Here is a 22,153-nt window from a genome sequence, read left to right on the forward strand (position 1 = left end):
TTCTTTTCAACCTTTTCTTTTATTTCTTTCTTATTTTATTTATTTTTTGGAATTTCTTAATTTTTAAATGTAAGTACTTTTTTTTTCTGAAGATATGAATAGCAATTTTTGATTTATTTTGTTTTATTTTTTATCTTGTTTTGGTTACATTTATTAGCACACGCTTTATGTATAAATATATATATATTTTCCTTTGTTTAAAATACATTCAAGGAAATGGGTATCCTTTCATTTTTATTGTATTATTTTTCTCTATTTTCCTACATTAAAAAACATATTTTAAACCATTTTATCTGGTTCTGTTGAGTTTTTTCTTTTATATCTTTTCGGACAGTATTTCATAGACCTTTATTACTTTAAATGTAAAAAAAGTGACATTTCCCTATTGTGCTATTGTTTTATTCATGAAAAGTAATGTTTATTTGGGATACTTAAAAACGATAAAAAATCGAAAGTCGAAACAAACTAAAGGTCACAGGTCACGCAGCCGACTCATGAGCAAAAAGATGCACCCGAGTATGGCCGAACGTAATTCGACAAATCCCGACTGCAGGTTTCGGCTGAGCTGGAATTTCGTCCAATTTTCGGGCGAAACCGAAACTTCGGTCAGTCACTAACTATAATATTATGATAGTCATATTGAATTTTTTCTAATTTATAAAGTCCACTAAATTGTAAACAATTGATTTTTTTTGAAATCCCGAATTGATTTTCATGCTACAAAAGCTTTTCAACGTTGTTTTTTTCCAGCTGACTTTTTTTACACGGTACTGCGTGGAACATATCCCCGGGGTAAAAAGAGGTTCCAGCGTACAAGGAATGGATTAAGCTGGCAATCGCAACCTGTTAACATACACAAAATATAACCTACGTTCCGTTTCCATGAAATAGCATTCGTTTACAGAAAAAATATACAATTATATAATTTTGTTTCAAGGTTATTGACAAAAATATCAGCAAAAAGTGGACTCGTGGGAGTCCCATCGGCATGCCTTGTTTTTGTTCGTACAATTAATCGTCTTATGCGCCACTGGAAGCGATGATTTTATTATTTATTTATTATGGTTCACAAACAATAAACGCTACATGAGACATTAGTGTAATAATCATAATTCTTAACACTTTGTATCCCGGAGCCGTGTAAACACGTGATTATAAAACCATGCGTTGTGTCCCTCCCGTGATTTCACGTGGTTTACCAGCAGTCTAAAAAAGTGCATTTTTTGACATATAGTGAATTTTCTTAGTACTTTTTCGCTGCTGGTAAACCACGTGAAAACACGGGACCGAGATACAACGCATTGTTATTATAATCACGTGTTTACACGGCTCCGGGATACAAAGCACAAAAAAAGGAGTGAGGCCTTGTATATGTGCGAACATTGCAATGCGCAATGTGGCTCTCCATAAAGGCTTATGTTGGCAAAACTATCATGCAAACATGACTTTTTAAATTATTTAAAATAAATATGAGCAGTTTCAATTGATTTAACCTTTAGTAGTATAACTTAAGTTAGTTATAAAAATACCCTGAAGAAGGTAACAGTTGGTTACCGAAACAAGTTGGTAAAAATAAAGTGAGTGTATTAAAAAACAAAGTATAAGTTTTATTTCTCCAAATTTAATTTAAAATGATTTACAAAGTAATTGCAGAAAATATTTTATTTTAGTAATAATTATGCCCGCAATTGATTGCAAATATGTATTTTTTTTTATGATATCGTGTAAGTTGGATTCGTTCCGACGTTTCGGCTACCATTGCAGGAGCCATCTTCAGGGTAAACAGTATGTTTTGTCCAAAAAAATCGTGTTTATCTACTAGAATTTTGTACCGTGTCATTCCGTGACATTTTTGTAGTGCGCAGTGCCAGGAACCATGTTGAGTTTAATTTCAACCCGTGATATTTATTTTTGTTATTTGGGTGTATTTCAATTGACCGTTTCATTATTCGTGCATTGTAATTTCTAGGTTTCTGCTAAATCTTTGATTCAAATGCTAAAAGATGTCCTGTGTCTATAAAGTGTTCCGCTAATGCAGATTTTTCAGGGTGCCCAAGTTAATTTGATGTGCCCCCTGTTTGCCCAATGTACACTTTATTGCATTCTTGGCAGCTGAGTTTATAAATTGCGTTTTCAGGTAAATCTTGTCTTTTGGGTTTAATAAATAATCCTTAATTTTTCTCACAGTCCTAAATGTTGATAAAACATTTTGTTTTTTAAGCCCTTTGGCTATCCTGATATTAACATTCAGTACAAAAATATTTCACATTCGAACCAAAAACTAAGCATAAACGTAAAAATTACAGTGCACAATAAATAAAAGAGGCTATCGAAATACACAAACACCCAAATAACACACAAAAACGACGCGAGGGCTGAAATTAAATTCAACATGGTTCCCGGCACTACACGCCACAAAAACGACACAGTATGTGCCTTTGGCTGATTGCGACACGGTACAAATAACAACAACTCACACAATATAAGAAGGTATTTTTAACAGATGATAAAAGTGTTGTGGTAATTTTTTTTCTTTCGATTTTTAAAATCGATTTTGAAGTGATATTGTGCAACCGTGTGCATGTGAAAATATTGAGCAGTATGTTTATTTGGGTTAAACAACAGATAGTAATTTTAAATCTGATGTACATATAAAAAAAATTGTCTAAGCGATTAAAAGCAATTAGTAATAGAATGCATGTATTAAAATATTATTTCCTTGTTATACCATACGAATTATTTATTTATCTCTCTCTGAATCAAGTATATGATACGCTATAACTTCCTGGGGGTTATCAAGTGAAACTAATATGAATTTTATTCAAGCTTCGAAAAATTCTATGATCAAATTACTACTACATAAAGATGTATACCGCCAGATACACTATATTTCAATATCATTGATGTATAAATCTGTAAATAAATTATCTGTTAGGGCTCTACTTTGGTACAAATTAATTTGTCAGCATGCGTCGCACTCCGAGTATAAACACAAGTTGGTACATAATAACAAACCAGGTTTACTAGTATGGAAGAACTAGCTGTTCCTAGATATTGCAATAAATATGGCAAAAGGACATTGCAATACAGTATACCCAAAATCTTTAACATTTTACCAAACAACATTGAGAATAGTGAATTAAATACAGAAATGAGACGTATGCTCAAATTACGGTTAATGGAAAATAGTTTTTTGTACTAGTGATGGTTTTTAATTTTTGATAACGTAATGAAATATTGTACGATGTGTAATATTTTTAAAGTAAAATTATTATGAATGTAGGTCAAGTATGAATAATTGAAACAATTTATAAGAACTTGCTGACGAGTTGTATGTATACAACTCAGCAGGACTTTATTTTAAGACTTTTATGTGAATATTAAAAAAAATAAAAAAAATAGTATTAATAATAATTTTCCGTCCGATTGGGTAAATAGAAACAATTTTATGACTAAAAAGCTTAATACGTAATATTTCAACGTCAAAATTATCGTCGATTAATTTGAATTAATTGTATTGAAAACTTCTTAAAATGAACGCGGCCAATATACTTCAATATTCAATATAAAGTTGATATTGTCGATCGATTGTGAAGTTTTCTTTGTGGTACGTCACTATTGCGGCTACTCAACAATAAAGTACGGCATTTGTTTTCGACACTTAACTGTCAATATTTGCAGATCTTCATGAGCGTGCAAACGTTAAAAGTGTCTTCTTAAGTTGACTGTACAATGGTACGTGAATACATATTTTTTCTACAAAACCCACAGTTTACCTCCTTCACTGGTAACCGAAATGTCTAAACGAATTAAGCTTACACGGGATCATAAAAAAAGTCCATATTGATAATGATAACCATTAAAAAACTAACGCACTAGTTTGAGTTATAACGATTTTACCTACTCAGTTAACAGAAGGGTCTAGTTGATTTTAAGAATTCAGCAACTTATAGTCCTCTTATTATTTTTAAATATACTAGTACACATAATTGAACTTAGTTATGTAGAAAGCATCCAGTCCACAATTTTGAAAAAATGAGATAATGATGTTATCGGGTGCAATAAGCTCAATTCTATGCGCTGCTAAAAACAGCCAGACCGCTTTCATACAAAAAATTGTTTTAATCACCTTCTGAAAATGGTATCAATCACAAAAATGGTATTTCTCAATTTGCAGAAAACACCCACAGCACTAGAAAATCTTAACGAATTTAAAAATCATTGAAACTGGTCAAAAACATAATTAAATTCTTGTTTGTAATGTAAAAAAAAACTAAAATACTCCTTGTTTATCATTTGTTAAAGTCAAAAACATTCCAACTGCTGTGGAGATTTTCATATTTAGTCTTTTCACAAAGGTGCTATTATCTCAGTTTTACTTTTCTATGGCTGGCTGCTTTCAGCATAGCTACGTTCAATTGTATGATACAATTCACTATTGAATTATTGTTAAGATGATAAACTCGAAAAGTTAATTAAAAGTATATAATGTACCAAAAAACTCTGTAACCTAATTCTGTCCTGTATAACAAAGACCCTACTTACACCGCACCGGCCGGACCTTTGACAAAGGATCTGAGTCCAATCGTCTTTTTTATTCTTATTTACTGCTTCGTTCACAATAAGTTAGGAATTTACAAAAGAATGTGACGTCGATTTTAATCCTTCATTTTTACCACGCATTACAGATGCAATAGAAATAATTTATGAATGAATTTTTAATATTTCCAAATCTTTTAGACAAATTAAACTGTTAAGAATGTGGAAACCTAGGAATTTACAGAGCTTTTGATCTATCATCGGCTGGGTTAAGTGATCACTTTGCACAATGTGCAATATTCACTACTCTGCCTATAGGTAGATGTCTTCTATATTCATAAATTGTGACATTTTGATACATTGTCATCATCATCATTACATTTTTGCACCTAATGGTGCATAAAGCACTGCATTGGAATGCAAATCGCAGCGTATCTTGATCATGTTCGTTTTGAATCAACGTACGCGTATTGACATACCTACCTTATTTTATTATCGACATTAGATTGTATTTACGCAGCTACACTGGCTCAGTATCCGGCATAGAAGAAACATTCACATTCTATCATTTCTTCACAATATTTTAAATAATCCCACTTTACCTGTTTAGCTGAGAGAGCTCATCCAACCTCTTTCACAACACGGACTATCTCTTCATTCTAGTAACGAGAGAACCCTTTTAATACCCTGTCATCGCTCTAATTTTCTTGCCTCTTCTTTCACAGTAGTAGCCGCTCGATTGTGGAATAATCTATCTACTAATGTTAGAGACGCCCTTTCTTTATTTACTTTAAAATTAAGATTAAAATGTCACTATGTTAATACTTAAATTGTTCCTTTATAGTATAGTATAGTATAGTGTTATTTTTTTAAAAATATATATATTTATTTTTGCTAATCTTTGCTTTTAATTTTTGTGTAAAATTGTAAGATTCAATATGTCCATGTATTTATAATTTTCTCGAACTGAACGGTTTGGGTAGGTAGGAAGAAATTGCCTTAAGGCAATATGCCCGCCTTTATATGTATAAATATTGTATGTATATTGTATATTTGTCATATAAATAAATAAATATTTACTGCATTTTGTGGTTGTATTGTATGGGACTCGTTGCATGTTACTCATTCAGTGCGTATCAATAAAATTAAAAAATAAAATGATTTTTTTTCAGAATAAGGTTTTAAAAAAATACAATTTATAACATTTTTTGACTTAAATTTTAACAAAAGGGTTTCGAAAGTAGGTAAAAACTTATTTTTTTTATAATCAAACTTCTTACGAGGCTATAAATACAAGTTTTAAATTATTTGTTTATACTTACGCACCCACACACACGCACCCTCTCCCTCATTCATTCCCGCACACACATGTACCCTCTCCCTCATTCATTCCCGCATACACACACATGAATACAAACGTTTACACATACAATTGCGTAAACTCTTTTCTTACATATTATGTATTATTAGATTTACAATGGATTTTTTTTTAAATTTGCTTTAGAACTGTCAAAATATTTTTTTATGTAGTAGCTGTAAAAATCTCAAATAAAATAAAACAAATAAATAAATGTTTGTTACATGAAGGTAAGATGATCAGTCTTAAATTTCAGGTGTAGAGATTATAAAATATTCAAGTGTAAAAACATCTTATTAATTAAATGTTTCACGTGAACCATCTCGAAAATCGAACACGAGACCTCTTGCATGATAGGCAAATTCATTGACCACTGCACCACGAGACCAACATTTTGATTTATCGCTATATTATTCCACTTTCTTTATCTCTCACCTAATGTCTCTTACCTTTCCTCCCTGTAATAGTTGATCGCAAAACGCTGCACTTGGTTTATCGATACAGTGTCCTATGCACCATCTGGTATTGATTGGGGTAGAATTATGATGATATATTTAAGAAGTAAATCATTGTTAAGTTGTATGCGTGAGTACGCAAAAAACCGCCTCATGAGTGACTATCTACCTGAATCGGGTTTTTGATTACGAGGTTTAAATCGTGGGATTTTATTTGATTTCTAAAGGAATTTAAAAACTAACAATGACGTGATTTTTTTTTTCGTTTGTCTTTTATTTACTTTATATTATTTTTATAGAAATAGGAAATATTTTTGGAACAGAATTTATTTATTTATTTAAATGTAGAAAACATTATTACTGCCAGTTACAATGTACGTATTTATTTATTCATTTATATTGTTTCTCTTGCCAACTATAAATAATAATAAAATTAATGTGACCTCACTGGGGTAACCCGTGCCAAAGACACTTAACAACGTGCTTTTTTTCAGAAATATTTTTACATTTGAGAATAAACAAAGAAACCTAATTTAATAAACAGAGATAATTAACAACATATTTGGACAGTTTTAAACACTACGTATTTATGTTTACAATTAATTTATGAACATCTTTTTTATTTATATTACAAAATGCACAATGAAAAAACAAAAACCTAACATAAGCTATACACTTGTGGAGCAGTTGATTCAATATTGGTTTGGGCGAATGAGACAATCCATTTTACTTCTACCTAGCTCCACTATCCATTTTTTTATCACCTTTTAGAACATTTTCTCGTTACTAATTGTTTAAATAGATAGTGGAAGCAGGTTTTAGATTTTGATTGAATAATACTCAAAATCCCTTTATCCAAAAGTGGTATTAGTTTGTATATGTTTAAGTTGTCTTTGTGTTGAGGATCTAGTGATTATATTATTTGTAGGTATGTATTTTAGGGGTAATGTATTTCATTTGAGTAAGAGTAGTTTTTGAATCTGTAAGTGAGTATTGTTTAAGCGTATATTAAGTTTTAAAAACATGTTTTGAAAACAAAACACAATAAACTATCAAGGTCCAAGATATTGTCCACTAAAACATAAGTTAAGAATACTAATACATTCTATGATACATAGTTAGAGAGGAAAAGTCTAAAACTGGTAATCCTAGCATGGAAAAGATCCACCTCTCTCGGTAGTCTGTTCAACAGACCAATCATTCTCCCCACAGTCATCATTAACAGTTAATTTGTCAGGCATAAAAGCAAAACAAAAGTAATGTGGGCGCCTAAGTATTTACAGTGCTTATATGACATTTATTGGCGGGTTTAAGTGGACACTTTACACATTGTGTAGCATTCACCGTTCCGCATATGTTTGAACATCCACATTTCTACAGTTTCAGATCTGCAAAATAGCATTTATTTGATATTGTAAAATAAATGGTACAATATGTTACCCACAAAGTCTAAAAAGTTTTCGGTGGGACACATTTTTTTTAATGTCAAGTTTATCTTACAAAATTTTATTTATACTGTACAAATATATTCATTAACAGGCACTATAAAGTATTTTATAAAATATTTCTTCAGTTCTTTTTTCTTTCATTCTAAGATTCTTCATGTTAATGATGGTTTGTGGGAAATCATTGTACAACCTTGGAATAACGCAATTTAATGTTCGCTCTCCGAAGTAATTTGTAATTCGGGGAACGATCAGGGAGCCCTTAGTTTTTTTTATCTAGTGTTGTGAGTGTGGAAAACTCTTTTTTTATATTCCAGATCAACAAAGTGATCTAAAATCAATTTGTAGTCACAAAGCTGTTTTACCGGCAGGACATTAAAGAATTTAAAATATACATCTGCGCCATATGTTTCGCTTTACTATTACGATTACGCTATCTGTTACAATCCCCAATCAAATCTTTGATTTTTCCATCTGTTTATTTTTGTGAAGTCAAAGTGATGAAACCTGTATCTATAAGATAAGATTTATCTAATAAAATCATTTTGCCTACATACTGCGCAACGCCAACGCCTTATTTTTTTCTTCTTTTATATACTTTTTGGACCAGTCAGTTTTATCAATAGGGAAATATCATGTTTTTTTTAAACGTTTTTAAAGTAATAAAGGTCTATAAAATACTGTTGAGTAAAAAAAAATTCGCTAATTATTAGTAGCATAAAAAATACTTTTAAATTTGTAATTTTGAATTTCCGCAAAAACGGTCATTCCATTGGTCACGCCCCTTATACATCACGGTTCACGTTTATATGTTTCTGCCATTGAAATTTGTGTGGGAAAATTTCATGAATCTTGACGTCACAACAACCAAGGCCAAACAACTCGCGTTTTTCTACTAACATATTTTTATTGAATTTTTTTTTACATTTATGTATGAAAACATTTCTCTACAATATCCAAATTGATTATGAAAATACAATCAATTATTCTAAATCCATTTCATATATTTTTATCGGTAATCGAAGTATGTGATTTTTTCCTTTCGTAGAGGGTAAAAACCAGTCCATGTCTGGAAACATTTAGACAAACTAAAACTATTATTGATTAACATTTAAGTAAAAGATTGTTCATGTTACAAAATGTAAACATCTTACATTACTCGTACAACTTATAAAGATATCGATTTATCTTATTTTTTTCCTGATTTGTAATTATCGTATAATTCCAACATATTTTTTTTGTTTTCAGGAATAAGTGATATATAACGAAGGTCCCTAAGTCCGCAGAAGGACTTGCGGACTGGAGCATAATACCTCGACAAGGAGGAATATTGTAAGTCCCTTTTATGTATTTAATCCTGAATATAAAAACATAATAAATGGTTATAAAATATATTGCTCCGGACTGTTAAGTTATTTTTACTGAATTAAAACTAAAATATATCTCAGGAAAGAATCAAACATTAAATTCAATTTGATAATATCCAAGTTGTATATGTGTGTTTTTATAAAAACAGAAATAAAAATTAAGAAATAAATTTAATAAACATAATGTTTACGAGTGTAAATAAATAAACAGGTAATTAAAGTAAATTTTCCAAAAATTATTACATGAAGATGTACCCATGTATTTTACAATTTTAATTGATAAAAAAAGTTTTTTTTATTTAATAAAGCATTTCTTTTAAAACGTTCATAAAGAAATACTTGAATTATTATTATTAATCAAATATTTTAATTTTCACACCATTCCTTTAAATCTTCAATAACTTTTGCTGGAATAAAAAACATACAAATATATTATAACATTGTACATACATTTATAAGGGACAAAGACGCAGTTTTTAACGACACAATCAGGAATCGCCCATGCATGTAAACTTGCCCCAACTCGGTAGAAAATCCGTGTTGAGTCGGGGCACAATATATACATACATAATTTATTTAAGATAAATTAATTTATCACGAGAAGTCGCTTTCTCGGGAACAAATACAATGATGACCAAAAAATATGTACATCTGCTTTCACTTTATTTAACTCCAAGGGCTAATTTAAACAAAAAAAAAAAAGAGTTATAACTGAGTTTCTAGTATTTTTATTTGTTTTTTATAAGTATTAAAAAATATGTATTTAAATATTTGTAAATTGATTATGACCTCGGTATATATAAAAGCCTTTTGGGCGTCAATAAATAATTAATAAATAAATTTTTGTGTAGTTTAGGAGGTATTAATAGAGGGTTTTAAAAAATATATATATTAGTAAACGCCTAGAGGAATTTAACAATGAAGAGTTTACAAAATAAATCAAAAGGTTAACTAAAAAAATAAAATAGGTTGCCATTATGCTTCTTACTCAGTTAACGTTATTAAGTATATAAATATATTTTTTATTTAGGTATGCAATTTAATTTGCATATGCGACATTTAAACATATATGTTAACACAGAAGGACAAAAAAATACATTGACCAATATAATAACGAAGTGGTAAACGAGTGACTAATTTCAACATTATTTTTGCTGACTATTCAGCAATACAAAGTGTGAAGGTATTAAAATTAATAAAATTACAATAATAATAGTGTCTTTACACAAAATTTATTAAATTTAATTTCACAATACGCCCAAGGGGCATTTACAAAAAATATACAGGTAAGTACACACATAGTAAGTAAAAATTTAAAAAATAAACAACGCCTTTTTGAATACATGTAGAAACAATAAAGAGCACACTGCTATGCAAAATAAAAAGTGAAACTTTACATAGTAAAAAAGAAAAAATATACATAATGATAAATATAAAAAGGAAATTGTAAATTGTAAATAACTTGTAAAGAATTAAAACAAAAAAAATATATGTAAATACATATCTACGTATAAAAAAATGGTATTAACAAATTCATTTTAAAAACAAATTCTGAAAATTAGTTTACAGTAAGTATATATATGATAATAATATAATATATGGTAGACAAAAATATTTGATACATTGATTTCAGAAAGAGATAAAATAATAATAATACACATAAAAAACAGAGAAAAAATTCCATGAAAAAGAAAGTTTTATTTCGATATTAATAATTAGTTTCAAACAGGGCATTTAAGAACGCTTTAAACTGAATATACATTTAAAAAACATTTTTTATTTGAAAATAGAAATACTTGAGTCCTTATTATTTACATAAATATTAAAATTTTTTGACAATTTCCTTTTTTTTAAAATTGTGCTGTAAAAATGGAAATCGAGTTGTGGTAGGGGGATTTAAACCTGGGACCTTTGGTTCATGAGTCAACAATACTATTAAGGAACCACAACCCGGTTTATTATATCATACTTTCAAAAATTATGGATTTGTTAACATTGTCAACAGTTTTATCAATTTATCTGTTACATAAAATCTTTGTCACAGATTTTTTTTATGACACTAAAACAATTAATGTTGCTTGCACGAAATACCTATCAAATAGTTAATTTACTTTATCTAAATTACAATCATTTACGCGATAAAATTGACTGATTCGAATTTTTGAAAGCAGCAATGTGTTATCAAATTTATTGACGAATCCGTAATTGATAAATACTGTGAGGAAATCAACATCTATAAACATTTGATCAAAATACTTTTTAAATCACGTAGCATCTTGTAAAATGGTCGATCTTACAAATTATCTTTAATCGACTTCACACTCTGTAAAAATTACCATTGCATAAGCGCCTGTTATTTTCTATACTTAAATATCACGAAGTCTTGTATAATGTCTAGTATTATTGTACAATTAGCCTCTTGATACTAAATAACAATAATTATTTTAATCTTCGTAATTAAAGATCACATATTTTCTAACGGGTATTTTTTTGTCGTGATAGAACCTTCGATTGGTAATACTATCTATTATCAAAGTATTGATAACATTTTTTTACATTTGTCCTATTTGACAGTAATCAAGTTAATAAAAGAAAGCCTTACACTCGAAAAACGCTAGTAAATTGTGAAAATTAACTTTAAAAAATACTGTCCAGCTTGCCAAACGTACAAGGCTCTTTGTAAAACCATAATTTTACAGCGTGACATGTTTGGCGACAACATTTTATCCAGAAATGGTTCTGTTACGATGCTATTGAATTATTTTCTATGGAATAACGTTGAGTTCATGGTCTTTGGAAACAAACCAACTACTCTTAAAGTATTGGAAACCAATATAACACGCACCATTTCGGAAATAACGTCCGTTTTGTTGGAAAAAGAGGCAAAAAATTGGACCCATATAATGCTCTACGTTACTTCTAGTCGCGGTGGATGTTTGTTGAATATTATTACCGTTCTTTTGAACGCAATAATAACAAGCTCGTTCCAATAAAAAGTCACATATTTACTTAAAGTTTTATCATGCTTAAAAAACACCCGATTGTATCTAAAGTTGAAGTATTTTATTACCTTAATGATGGAAACATATAAGCTGCAATATCGTAGTTTTAAGATAAATGACCTTTTGGTTGACTAGATGAAACGCTGAAAAAATATTCTTTACACATAAATACATTCCACAATTTTTTAAAGAAAACGTCACTAAAAAGGTTTGTTAAGAAATATGTAATAAGTTTCTCTAGGGAATAAAACATATATAACGACCACTTAATGAAACTTGGTTTGAGTTCACTGGAAGCGCGGAGGCAGCGTGGTAATTTCATTGAAATATTTAAAATCTTAATAAAAAAAATAATCAATGTTTATTAACAAAAATAACAATCACTTTATCTACTACATATACACTTAGGTAAAAGATTTCTCTGGATCATCTCTAGTATGCCTAACTAGGTACAACCTGTTTTAAGGCAGAATTTTTATGCAAAATAAACAATAACATTATTACCTACTAGTTAATTTACTACACAGTTATACAATATTAATTTATTTTTTAGGAATGTATTTTGAGTAAATTTTCCGATTTTTCTCGACCTAAACCCAGAAACCAATTTTTTACAAATTTATTAAATTGAATCCGGGTCATAGTTTTGCAATGTTTGGGTAACATGTTGAATATTTTGGGGCCCAGAAACCTGAAATTTCTTTGCCCGAGTTCAGAGTTTGTGATAGGCCCTATGACCCATCCTCTAATTTGACTTCTGGTAGTGTGGGAGTGTTCCTTTTGGGATTTGATAGAATAATTTACTTTCAAAAATATTATTATTCTAAAAATATAAAATTGCTTTATATCTAAGATCCCAAATCCTCAAATAACATGACGCTGGGGTACCTAAAGGGCTTTATTAAAATGATTTTAATGATTGATTTATGAGCAGACTCAAGAGGTTCCAATATCGATTTATTACTGCTTCCCCATCCTATTATGCCGTTATAAGTTATAATTGAGTAAAATAAAATAAAATTTGATTGTTTGAGTTTAATTAGGGATAAGATGTTACGTATCAACTTGAAGATATGGAAAAGTTTTCTAATTTTTTGTGTATATATTCTATGTGTTCTGTCCATTGCAAATATTTATCAATAATTATACCCTATTATTAATGAATAATAACATTAATTTGTTTGAATTAAATACTACCTCCTTCACATTCAGCCCCAGATAAAACTTTCTGACAAAGATGGCAGTGGAGAAATGGAATAGCTTTCCCAAGAGAGTGATCGGTGTTCTTTAAATATTATTAAAAATAACTTTTGTTCTAAAAAAAATCAATCATTAATATCTAATTGTATCTTTTAAGGATGATTATTATATTTTTTCAATTGATTTTTAAGATCATATCAAATGCAATAATTTTACTCTCGCTTGTTACAATTTACTTTATTAAAACGCAACCGTATTTTGAAGAACGGTTATTCCGGATAAACCTCAATTTGAAACTTGTGACAAATTAGCGTTTGAAGATTTCAATCCATTTTATTTAATTATGTCAATTGCTACAGCTGTCTCTGCAAAGCCGTTTTTGAACAGCCTTTAAACTCATCAACTCTCAAATTTCAAAACAAATTGTACAACATTAGGTTGTCAAATAAGATGTAATCATTTCAAAGGTACTGCGATCCAATCTTACTCATATTTATTAAAGACAAAGCTACTCGATTTGCTAACAAAAATAAATTTGAAGTATCCCGATCGGCCTTGGGATTTTAAGAATTTCAATTATAATAAATAAACTGCTCAATTTTTTTTTGTATTGTTTATGTGTAAATTAAGATTAAATAACCGGAGACAGGATACATCAACCAAAACACCTTTATGTCAAGGTTTTGTTAGAATCACTCATTACAAGTTTCCTCATTTAACCTGTACAAACAAGACAATTATAGTCATTAAGTTTAGTATTCTTACAGCGTTAGGTCTAAAATTACACGCACAAATTGTTCAATCGCCTGAAGCCAAATCTTTCGTAAAACAATTTTTTCCTATGCAAATGTTTTCATCGAAAATAAAAAACGTTTTTAAGAATGCGGTGATATTGTGTCGGCGGTTACAGGGCTTATGAGAAAAAAACTTAATCATAAAATAGGCAAATTAAAGTTACACGAATTCAAAAAAATATCAATGAATAAAGCTGAAATATTTAATAGATATAATTTTCTTTAAAATATTTTTTAAGTAATATAAAATTTTTTTAGGAAAAAAAAAAACAGATTTCTTCGCATTTACAGGACATACGACAAAATAAAAATATTTTTAAAAAGTTATAATAAATAAATAATCATCATAATCATCATTCCCTTTCCGCACCTAACGGTGCATAGGGCACTGCATTGGCTCTCCAATCGAAGCGTATCTTGATCATTTTTGTTACATGAAGGTGAGATGATCAGTCTTACGCTTCAGGTACCAGTCGGGAATCGAACACGAGACGTTTTGAATGGTAAGCAAACGCGCTGACCATTACACCACGAGGCCGACAAAGTAATAATACGAGATTTAGATATTTACGATAAAATGGTTTGAATGAACTATTTCAGGTTTCTTCCTTAACTTTCATTGATATCTCTAATATCGAACTAAAATCGAAGTACCCAACGTCAAGTGCTATATCTGAAAACCTATTAAATACTTTGCTGAAAGAGCTTAAAAGGCTCTTCATTATATATTTTTATTAATTACTCCTTTTATATGAACTGGACACGTCTGTTAATTATGCGTTTTTTTTGTTTATTCATAGGCAACGTTTGAAGGTGAAATAATTTTATTACATGAATGTCACGTAAACATTAAGGTTGCATTTTTTAATTCTAAAACAGTAAAAAATATACTATTTTACTTTAAAAAACACAATATGTAATACGCATATATGTATGAATACGAGTATATATGTTTAAAACACATATACAATAGAAATGAACTTTTATTGTACAAGTTTGGATTTTGTCTAAGGGAAGAGACCATTACGGGAGATTGCGTATTGTTCAGATGTTAAAATTTATCTTTAGACAATATTTTTTATTTTTAATATTTTTCACTAACATGCATGCTTCCACATTCCATTATGTTGAACTCTAATTCAACACAGGTCTCTTAGCCGCATAGAGTGAGGGATACGTTATTAATTTTTGAATTGAATGAAAAATAACAATTCAATCAAGAACATATTGTGCTGGCCATTTATCAGCTATCATTAACCTCTTAAATTCTCCGCTTACAATTACACTAAAAAGAGCAGTAAATAACCTCTGTAGTTCGGCTCTCACAATATATTGTTTCAACATTTCATTTCACTATGATTACAAAATGATTTTGTTTACCTGTACTTCATACCGGAAGTCAAAATGTATATCCTGTTGCAGTCCTGCGTAACATTCCTTGAATTCAGCCTTTTACCACAGGTGAGTCACGTCTTTAGAAATGCCAGGACTGAGTCACACAAGCCATAAACTGGAGTCGCTAACACGAAGCGAGAAATGGAATAATCTCGAAGCTTTGTTCTCAGAATTCCCACTCAGCATCTCGCTACAGCTGAAATAACCGTGAAGTCATTAGTCCGAAGAATCAAGTAAGGTCCTGCAAAATACTGGGACCAAAAAATATACTTATTTTACGTCTGCGACCACTAAGTAAAATACAAGCATGATTTCTCTTACTAGTCGCGAATTATATTAAGCAAAAATGTTGCCTTGGCGCGATAGCAACTCATTTAAAACATTTAATTTTTTTTATTTAACTTTGAAAACATAATGTTAACCGTTAATTAAGAATCGGGTCGTAGTCCCGAGGTAGTATTGTGGACTCACGGACCAAAGGTCCCAGGTTCAAATCTCACTCTACTACAACTCGATTTCCATTTTTCCAGCACAAGTTATTTACTTTTAGGAAATGGTCTGAAAATTTAAATATTGGAGTAAATAGTAAGAACTCTAGTAATTCTCTTTTTTTTTTAATTAAAAAAAAAAATGGCGGTTTTATTACTCACAGCAGCATCTTCTAACTACTGGCGGCTCCTACCGAAAACATTGGAAGTGCATTTTTGTACATTTTGTCAACTTGTATATTAAGTTCAATAATATTATTACAATATGACAGATCTGACGTGATAAATGGGCAATAGGAACCAGAAACGCTAAATTCGCCTAACATTATACGCTTGTTATAGATAACTAAATTTACTAAATTCGTACTGATATCATGTCATTACGCATGTTCAAAGTGACATTACAAACGATCTTCAAACTTCAAATCTACGCATGCGTTGGCAATGCCCGGAGTATGTATATTATCTTCTCCCTCCAACGCACGAATTACCGGTATGAAGCGTTGTGCATCTCGCTCAAATGACGATTTTAGGAGAGATATGATATATTTCGTACAAATTCAGGGTAAAGAATTGTGCAAAACAGAACATGCAAGGGGACGATTGCGCATGCGTAGACAAGATGAGAAAATCGTCCGCTAGAGTCTATCTCGCTAGATCTTTTGTCGTTAGTATTGAATATTATGATGTTTACGAGTTTAATATTGCAACGAATCCCTGTTTTTCGTAGCTACCTATAACATATTTTAACTATCAATAAAATTACTCATTTATTTGCACATATTTTTACTTGGCAGCGCACTGCACTTATGCAGATACTAAGGAACCGCCTCTGTTTCTAACCAACCAATAAAATTAAAGTTTTATTTATATAATTCAAGTTACATAACATATTCAATAGAAAATTAAATAAAAAGCCAAAGATTCACACAAAAATAAATAGCTGTATTTGTATACAAAATGCTATTGCTCGGTGGAGAAAAGGGATAAAGAAAAAGTAAAAAGGAGGAGATATTTAGAAAGAAAAAGAAGATATTTTTTAGACGTGATCTAAATAGATATCCTGTAGTAACATCTTTGATAGTGGATGGGAGATAATTCCACAGTTGAGCTGCATGAACAATTTATGAGTTAGAGAAGAAAGATTAAATAGAAATAGGAATACGGTGCTTTGAGAATGAGGAAGAGGAGCTAAATCTTGATTTGATGGTCAATTATTTTTTTTGCGGTGATATATATATGCGTTTGGACTATGAAATACAGTGAACAGAAATGATAGGGAGTAATAGTGTCTCCGCCGTCTAGTTTTGAAATATTTCAGTTGCCTACAATAGTCAAAAATGTGATCATATTTCCTAAAACCAAAAATATACCGAACGCATGTATTCTGAAGTCGTTCAAGTTTGTCGAGTTGCTCACGGCTTAAATCAGTCATGGAAATATCAGCGTAATCTAGAGTGGGTAGTAGAAGTGCTTGTACGAATGAGTACTTGTGTGATGGTAAAAATAGGTGTGATTTAAATACGTACACTTTTTCTTAGTTCATGTCTCTGCGCCATTTTTTATCTAAGTAACAACACTGGTTGTCAGTGTTATTTTTTATGTGCTTTGAAATTGTGACAAATATACTGTAAAATATTTATTTATTTACGGTTCAAAGAACTTTTTACAAAATTGTATTAGAAAAAAATATATTATCAACGTAAACTCCTCCCTAAAACCACTGCAATTATCATCACAGCATTTCCCAGTAGGGGTAGGCAGAAAAGATAGACCGCCATACACGCTTATTCTGACAAACATTTCAAGCTTCAAGAGAAAAATGGACAGTGTTAACTTCAGAGTTATAATCTCTTTTGCATATAACAAAAACGTTCGAAATTTTTGCTTTGTGCTTTCAATTTATGACCCAAGTACCTACAGCCCGTTGTTTTTCTGTAAACTGTAGCTAACTTCATAGTTGATAATCATATAATGGTTTTTGTCCGTATGGGAGACTTTATTAGCCAGAGGCGTATTATTACTCTAAGGTTTACACCCGATACACAAGGGCCCTTACTTATAAACCTGGTATAAAGCCACGCCTTGACATAGTGGTAAAATAAGGATGGAAAAACCATCTTTATTATAATGATAAAATAAGGATGGTATTACCATCCGTATTTCACCACTATACCTAGGCGTAACTGTAAGCCAAATTTGTGAGTAAGGCTCAAGGTGTGATGATTTTTATAAATAATTGTAATGAGTCGTAGTTATCAAGGTAAATTTATTGTCATTTAACAATTAACAAGTGCAGTCATTAGACCTTAAAGATCTTTTAAAAACCTCAATCATGGAAACGTTTGAAGTGATTTTCAAAGTTTTCAATGACATACGTTAATAACTGTGTAAACAAGTGGTACCTATGTAAATTGTTTGGTATTAACCAAGCATTGACGTAACAAGATAATTTGCTTGTTTTTTCACTACCCACGCAATTTAAAAGTGAAAAAAGACTTATTTATGAATTGGGATTTATTGGAGTTTATAATCGCTTTGAAGTGTGCGCTTTTTATCACAAAAGCCTCTTAAAAACATAAATGAGAACTATTTTAAATGTTAATGAAGTAAGGAACGCGGACTAAATTTTCGGAGTCATTCATTGGTTCTAATCGATCATATGATGTCGAGATGACAAATCGGTAGAACATACCGATAGATACAGATAGAACCAAAGTTAAATGTACAGTCTCGATATGTTCAGATGAAGATAGCGTTCATATTTGAGGCCCTGTAGCTCAATCACAAATAACCATCGACGTGCTTAAAAACATACTAAGCATTTGAGTGATCACAATGAATATGCTTAAGTTATCGCGGTCATAATTCAACGCATGTGTAATCTCAAAGTCAACGCTCGTGTCGGTTTGTTTTTTGTTTTCCTCGTAAATAAACACAGTTCACTGGCGATAAAATGATACAATATTTGAGTATGTCCAAATGCTTGCAGACTGGCTGGATAAGCCCTGTAAATGCCTAGACTTCCATATTCCCTTCTCAATAATGTTTTCTTTCTCAGTTGCAATGAATTTAAAAATGATACAATATATTGCGTTTGCAAAATAGTAAGAAGTACCTAATTCAAAAAAGCGAAAATTAAATTACAATTACTAAGGCGACTGGTTTTCTTAACATTTGGCTCGCCAACCGCCAACTAAATGCAATTAATAGCATGATAAACAAATAAATAAATATATCAGTTTTGGAATATTTTCCATATTTAGACCTGTAAAATTCAAATATGTGATTGCGCAGCGGAATTATACGTCGCGAAACGTAAATATTTTGACTTTTAATATCAGGTTTTCACGGATGTTCCATTATGATCGCGAATGCGATAAACAACCATGGTTAGAAATTGTTATCACGTCAATAGTTATTTGTGATTAAGTTGCAGGTACATGAATTAATGATATAAATCCATAGCGCATAAGAAAATTAGTATATTGAATATTTACGTCTAATCTGAATAATTCTGCAATTTCATTTCATTTCATGTTTTCATTCAGATATTTAGAACATTACAGAAAAAAGACCCAATTCATTCTAGATACAACAATAGATCACAAATAACAGTAGGTAGTTATGTTATTAAAATAATAACACAAAATATAAGAAGAAAAATTAAAAGTTAGAATGTGCTTTCCTAAGGGAAGGCCCACTGTCGTAAAATATGTCGACATCCGAGGGGATGCGATTAAGTAGCAAGATTGCTCTACCAACCGGCATTATCATTGGCAGGTTGGTTCTGCATCGTGGTAGGTAAAACAATCGATGCTGTTGTCGAAGATAGTTATCAGGTACGAACTTACCTACATCCATCAGAATTTCTGAGTTATGTATGCGACCACCAATCACCTGGAAGAAGTGAACACCCAAATGAACGTCCCTCCTCCTCCATAATGACTGATAGCCTAGCATCCCCAGTAAACAGTCGGTTGGGAAAAGCCAACGATAATATCCACACTCTTTTAGGTACAGATAGCGCAGAAATTATTTCTGTACTTTTTCCACCATTAAAGAGTATCGAGCCTCACGTGGCGACCAAATTTCGGAACTAAACTCCAAACGACTTCTTACCAAGGAATTATACTATGTCCTCATAATTTGAGTGTTAGAAAAGATCTTGGCATTTCTAAGAACAAAACCGAGCATTTTAAGGGAGTTCTTACGTAGATTAACTATATGAAGATTAAAATATAACTGAGCGACAAACAACACCCCGAGATCTCTGGACGTTGAAGCCCTTTCAAGCCTCACTCCGTCCATGAGATAACGATAATATGTTGTTTTGGATGCTCTTGTGTATGCCATTACAAAACATTTGGAGACATTGAATAATAATTTGTTTAACAAATTACAACAGGGATGGAGAATACCTTAAATAAGGGAATATGGAAGTCAAGGCATTTACAGGGCTTATGACCTGTCATTGGCTGGTTTGAGTGGCCACTTTACACACTGTGTAACATTCACCATTTTGCCTATGTTTACACATCCATATTTCTTCAATTCTTCCATCTGTTGATTTTAGTGAAGTTAAAGAGCTGAAACCTTTATTGTTGTGAAGAGATTCATCTGACTGAATTATTTCACATACTCGGAAACGCCTGAAAACAATTTTTCAATTTTTAAACTTCTTCTTGGACCAGTTGGTTTCATTACAATATTTGAGTTTGTCCAATGAACATTTGGACTAACTCAAATATTGTAATAATTTGTTTTGTTTGCTCCATTGAATTGTATTTTGAATGTCACACTGAAGTTTAATACAATCTGAAGAATACAAATTGAAGATATTTGCTCTTGGAATTGTATCGATGATCTTCAAATTGAATATTTTTTACGCATGTACTTTTGTTAAATTACCTAATAAAACAAAGATAAAACTCCTAGTCTAGTGGGTGGACGACAAAAAAATTAAAAATTCTCATTGTAGTCAAATAAGTAGATGTAGGTTAAGTAATCTGAATAATAACTGTTGCCTTATCCTACGTAATGTTAATACTGTACTAGAGCCTTGGAATTGTTATTCTGATTAATTTGTCTCGATTTATACGCCCAATCGTATAATTGATACAACTTCGCATTTTTAAATGACACACTTTGTATAATTCCGTATCATGGTTAGCCCTGTAATAAAACAAAAATGAAAATGAGGAAGTTTAGTGGTTTTTAAATATTTTTTATTTATTAATAGACTATTAAAACCAAATTTAAGTCAAGATTGAAATGACACTATCTAAATATTTAAATTGTTCCTTTATCCTTCTTCTTTCCTTCCCATCTCCTCTCTTCTCTTCATAGTATAGTGTAATTTTTTAATTTGTTGCAAAAAATATTATAACTGTCCATTATTTATTATAGAAGCAAAAATTTATTAACATTTTCTTGTATACCCACAAACAGGCCATGCCTTTGTGGGATTTTTTGTTTAATATTTTTACAATTAATATGTATTTCATTGGTATGTAATTATGCTTTATTTTTTTAATACTCAACGGCGTCTTGTTTATTTTACCTTTGATTTTACCTGAAAAAAAAACTGAAACTACTTATTTATAAATATGATTTTCTGTTTAATTTATAAACTGCACGTATGATTTCTGAGTACCTTGTTTATCCATATATCGGGTATATATTAATTTATTTAATGTTATTTATAATTTCAGCAGCTTAGAAATCTACCTACTTGAGTCCAAAGTCGCCAAAACAGGTTTTTTTCTAAAGCTTGTTTGATATTTTCACCTTTTGAGTAGCGGATAGTAGTTTGCGTACATTAATCAAAAAGGTCAATTCACACAATTCAGATATTCACGGTGAGTAATGCATCAATTATGACTCGTCGATGAGTGTGGTTACTATTGAGGCTTTTAATTGATCGAAAATGGAATGTCAACACCAGACAACCTAGAGAAACCAAATACGTTATTGTAAAATTCTCCATTTAAGAAATGGAAAAATTAATTCGTTCAATAATACGACTTTTCAGGTTATGATATTAATGAGTTCATCATAACGAAAAACGAATAAAAAAAAATATATGTATTTTGCACTGCGTACTTAGTT

The 22,153-nt window shown here is 30.6% G+C and overlaps 1 protein-coding gene across 2 annotated transcripts in view; it reads left to right on the forward strand.

Moving 5' to 3' along the window:
* LOC148271522 (uncharacterized) overlaps positions 1-22,153 on the forward strand; it is a 256,041-nt gene that overhangs the window by 27,712 nt on the left and 206,176 nt on the right. For both annotated transcript variants that reach the window (XM_088241288.1, XM_088241289.1), the window contains exon 2: positions 9,045-9,128. The gene's annotated coding sequence lies outside the window, so the exon portion shown is untranslated. The remainder of the gene's footprint in view (positions 1-9,044; positions 9,129-22,153) is intronic.

The sequence above is a fragment of the Micrasema longulum genome, unplaced genomic scaffold (genome assembly GCF_059751315.1).
Source record: "Micrasema longulum isolate JH-2025_06_02 unplaced genomic scaffold, ASM5975131v1 h1tg002825l, whole genome shotgun sequence".
NCBI classification, from domain to species: domain Eukaryota; kingdom Metazoa; phylum Arthropoda; class Insecta; order Trichoptera; family Brachycentridae; genus Micrasema; species Micrasema longulum.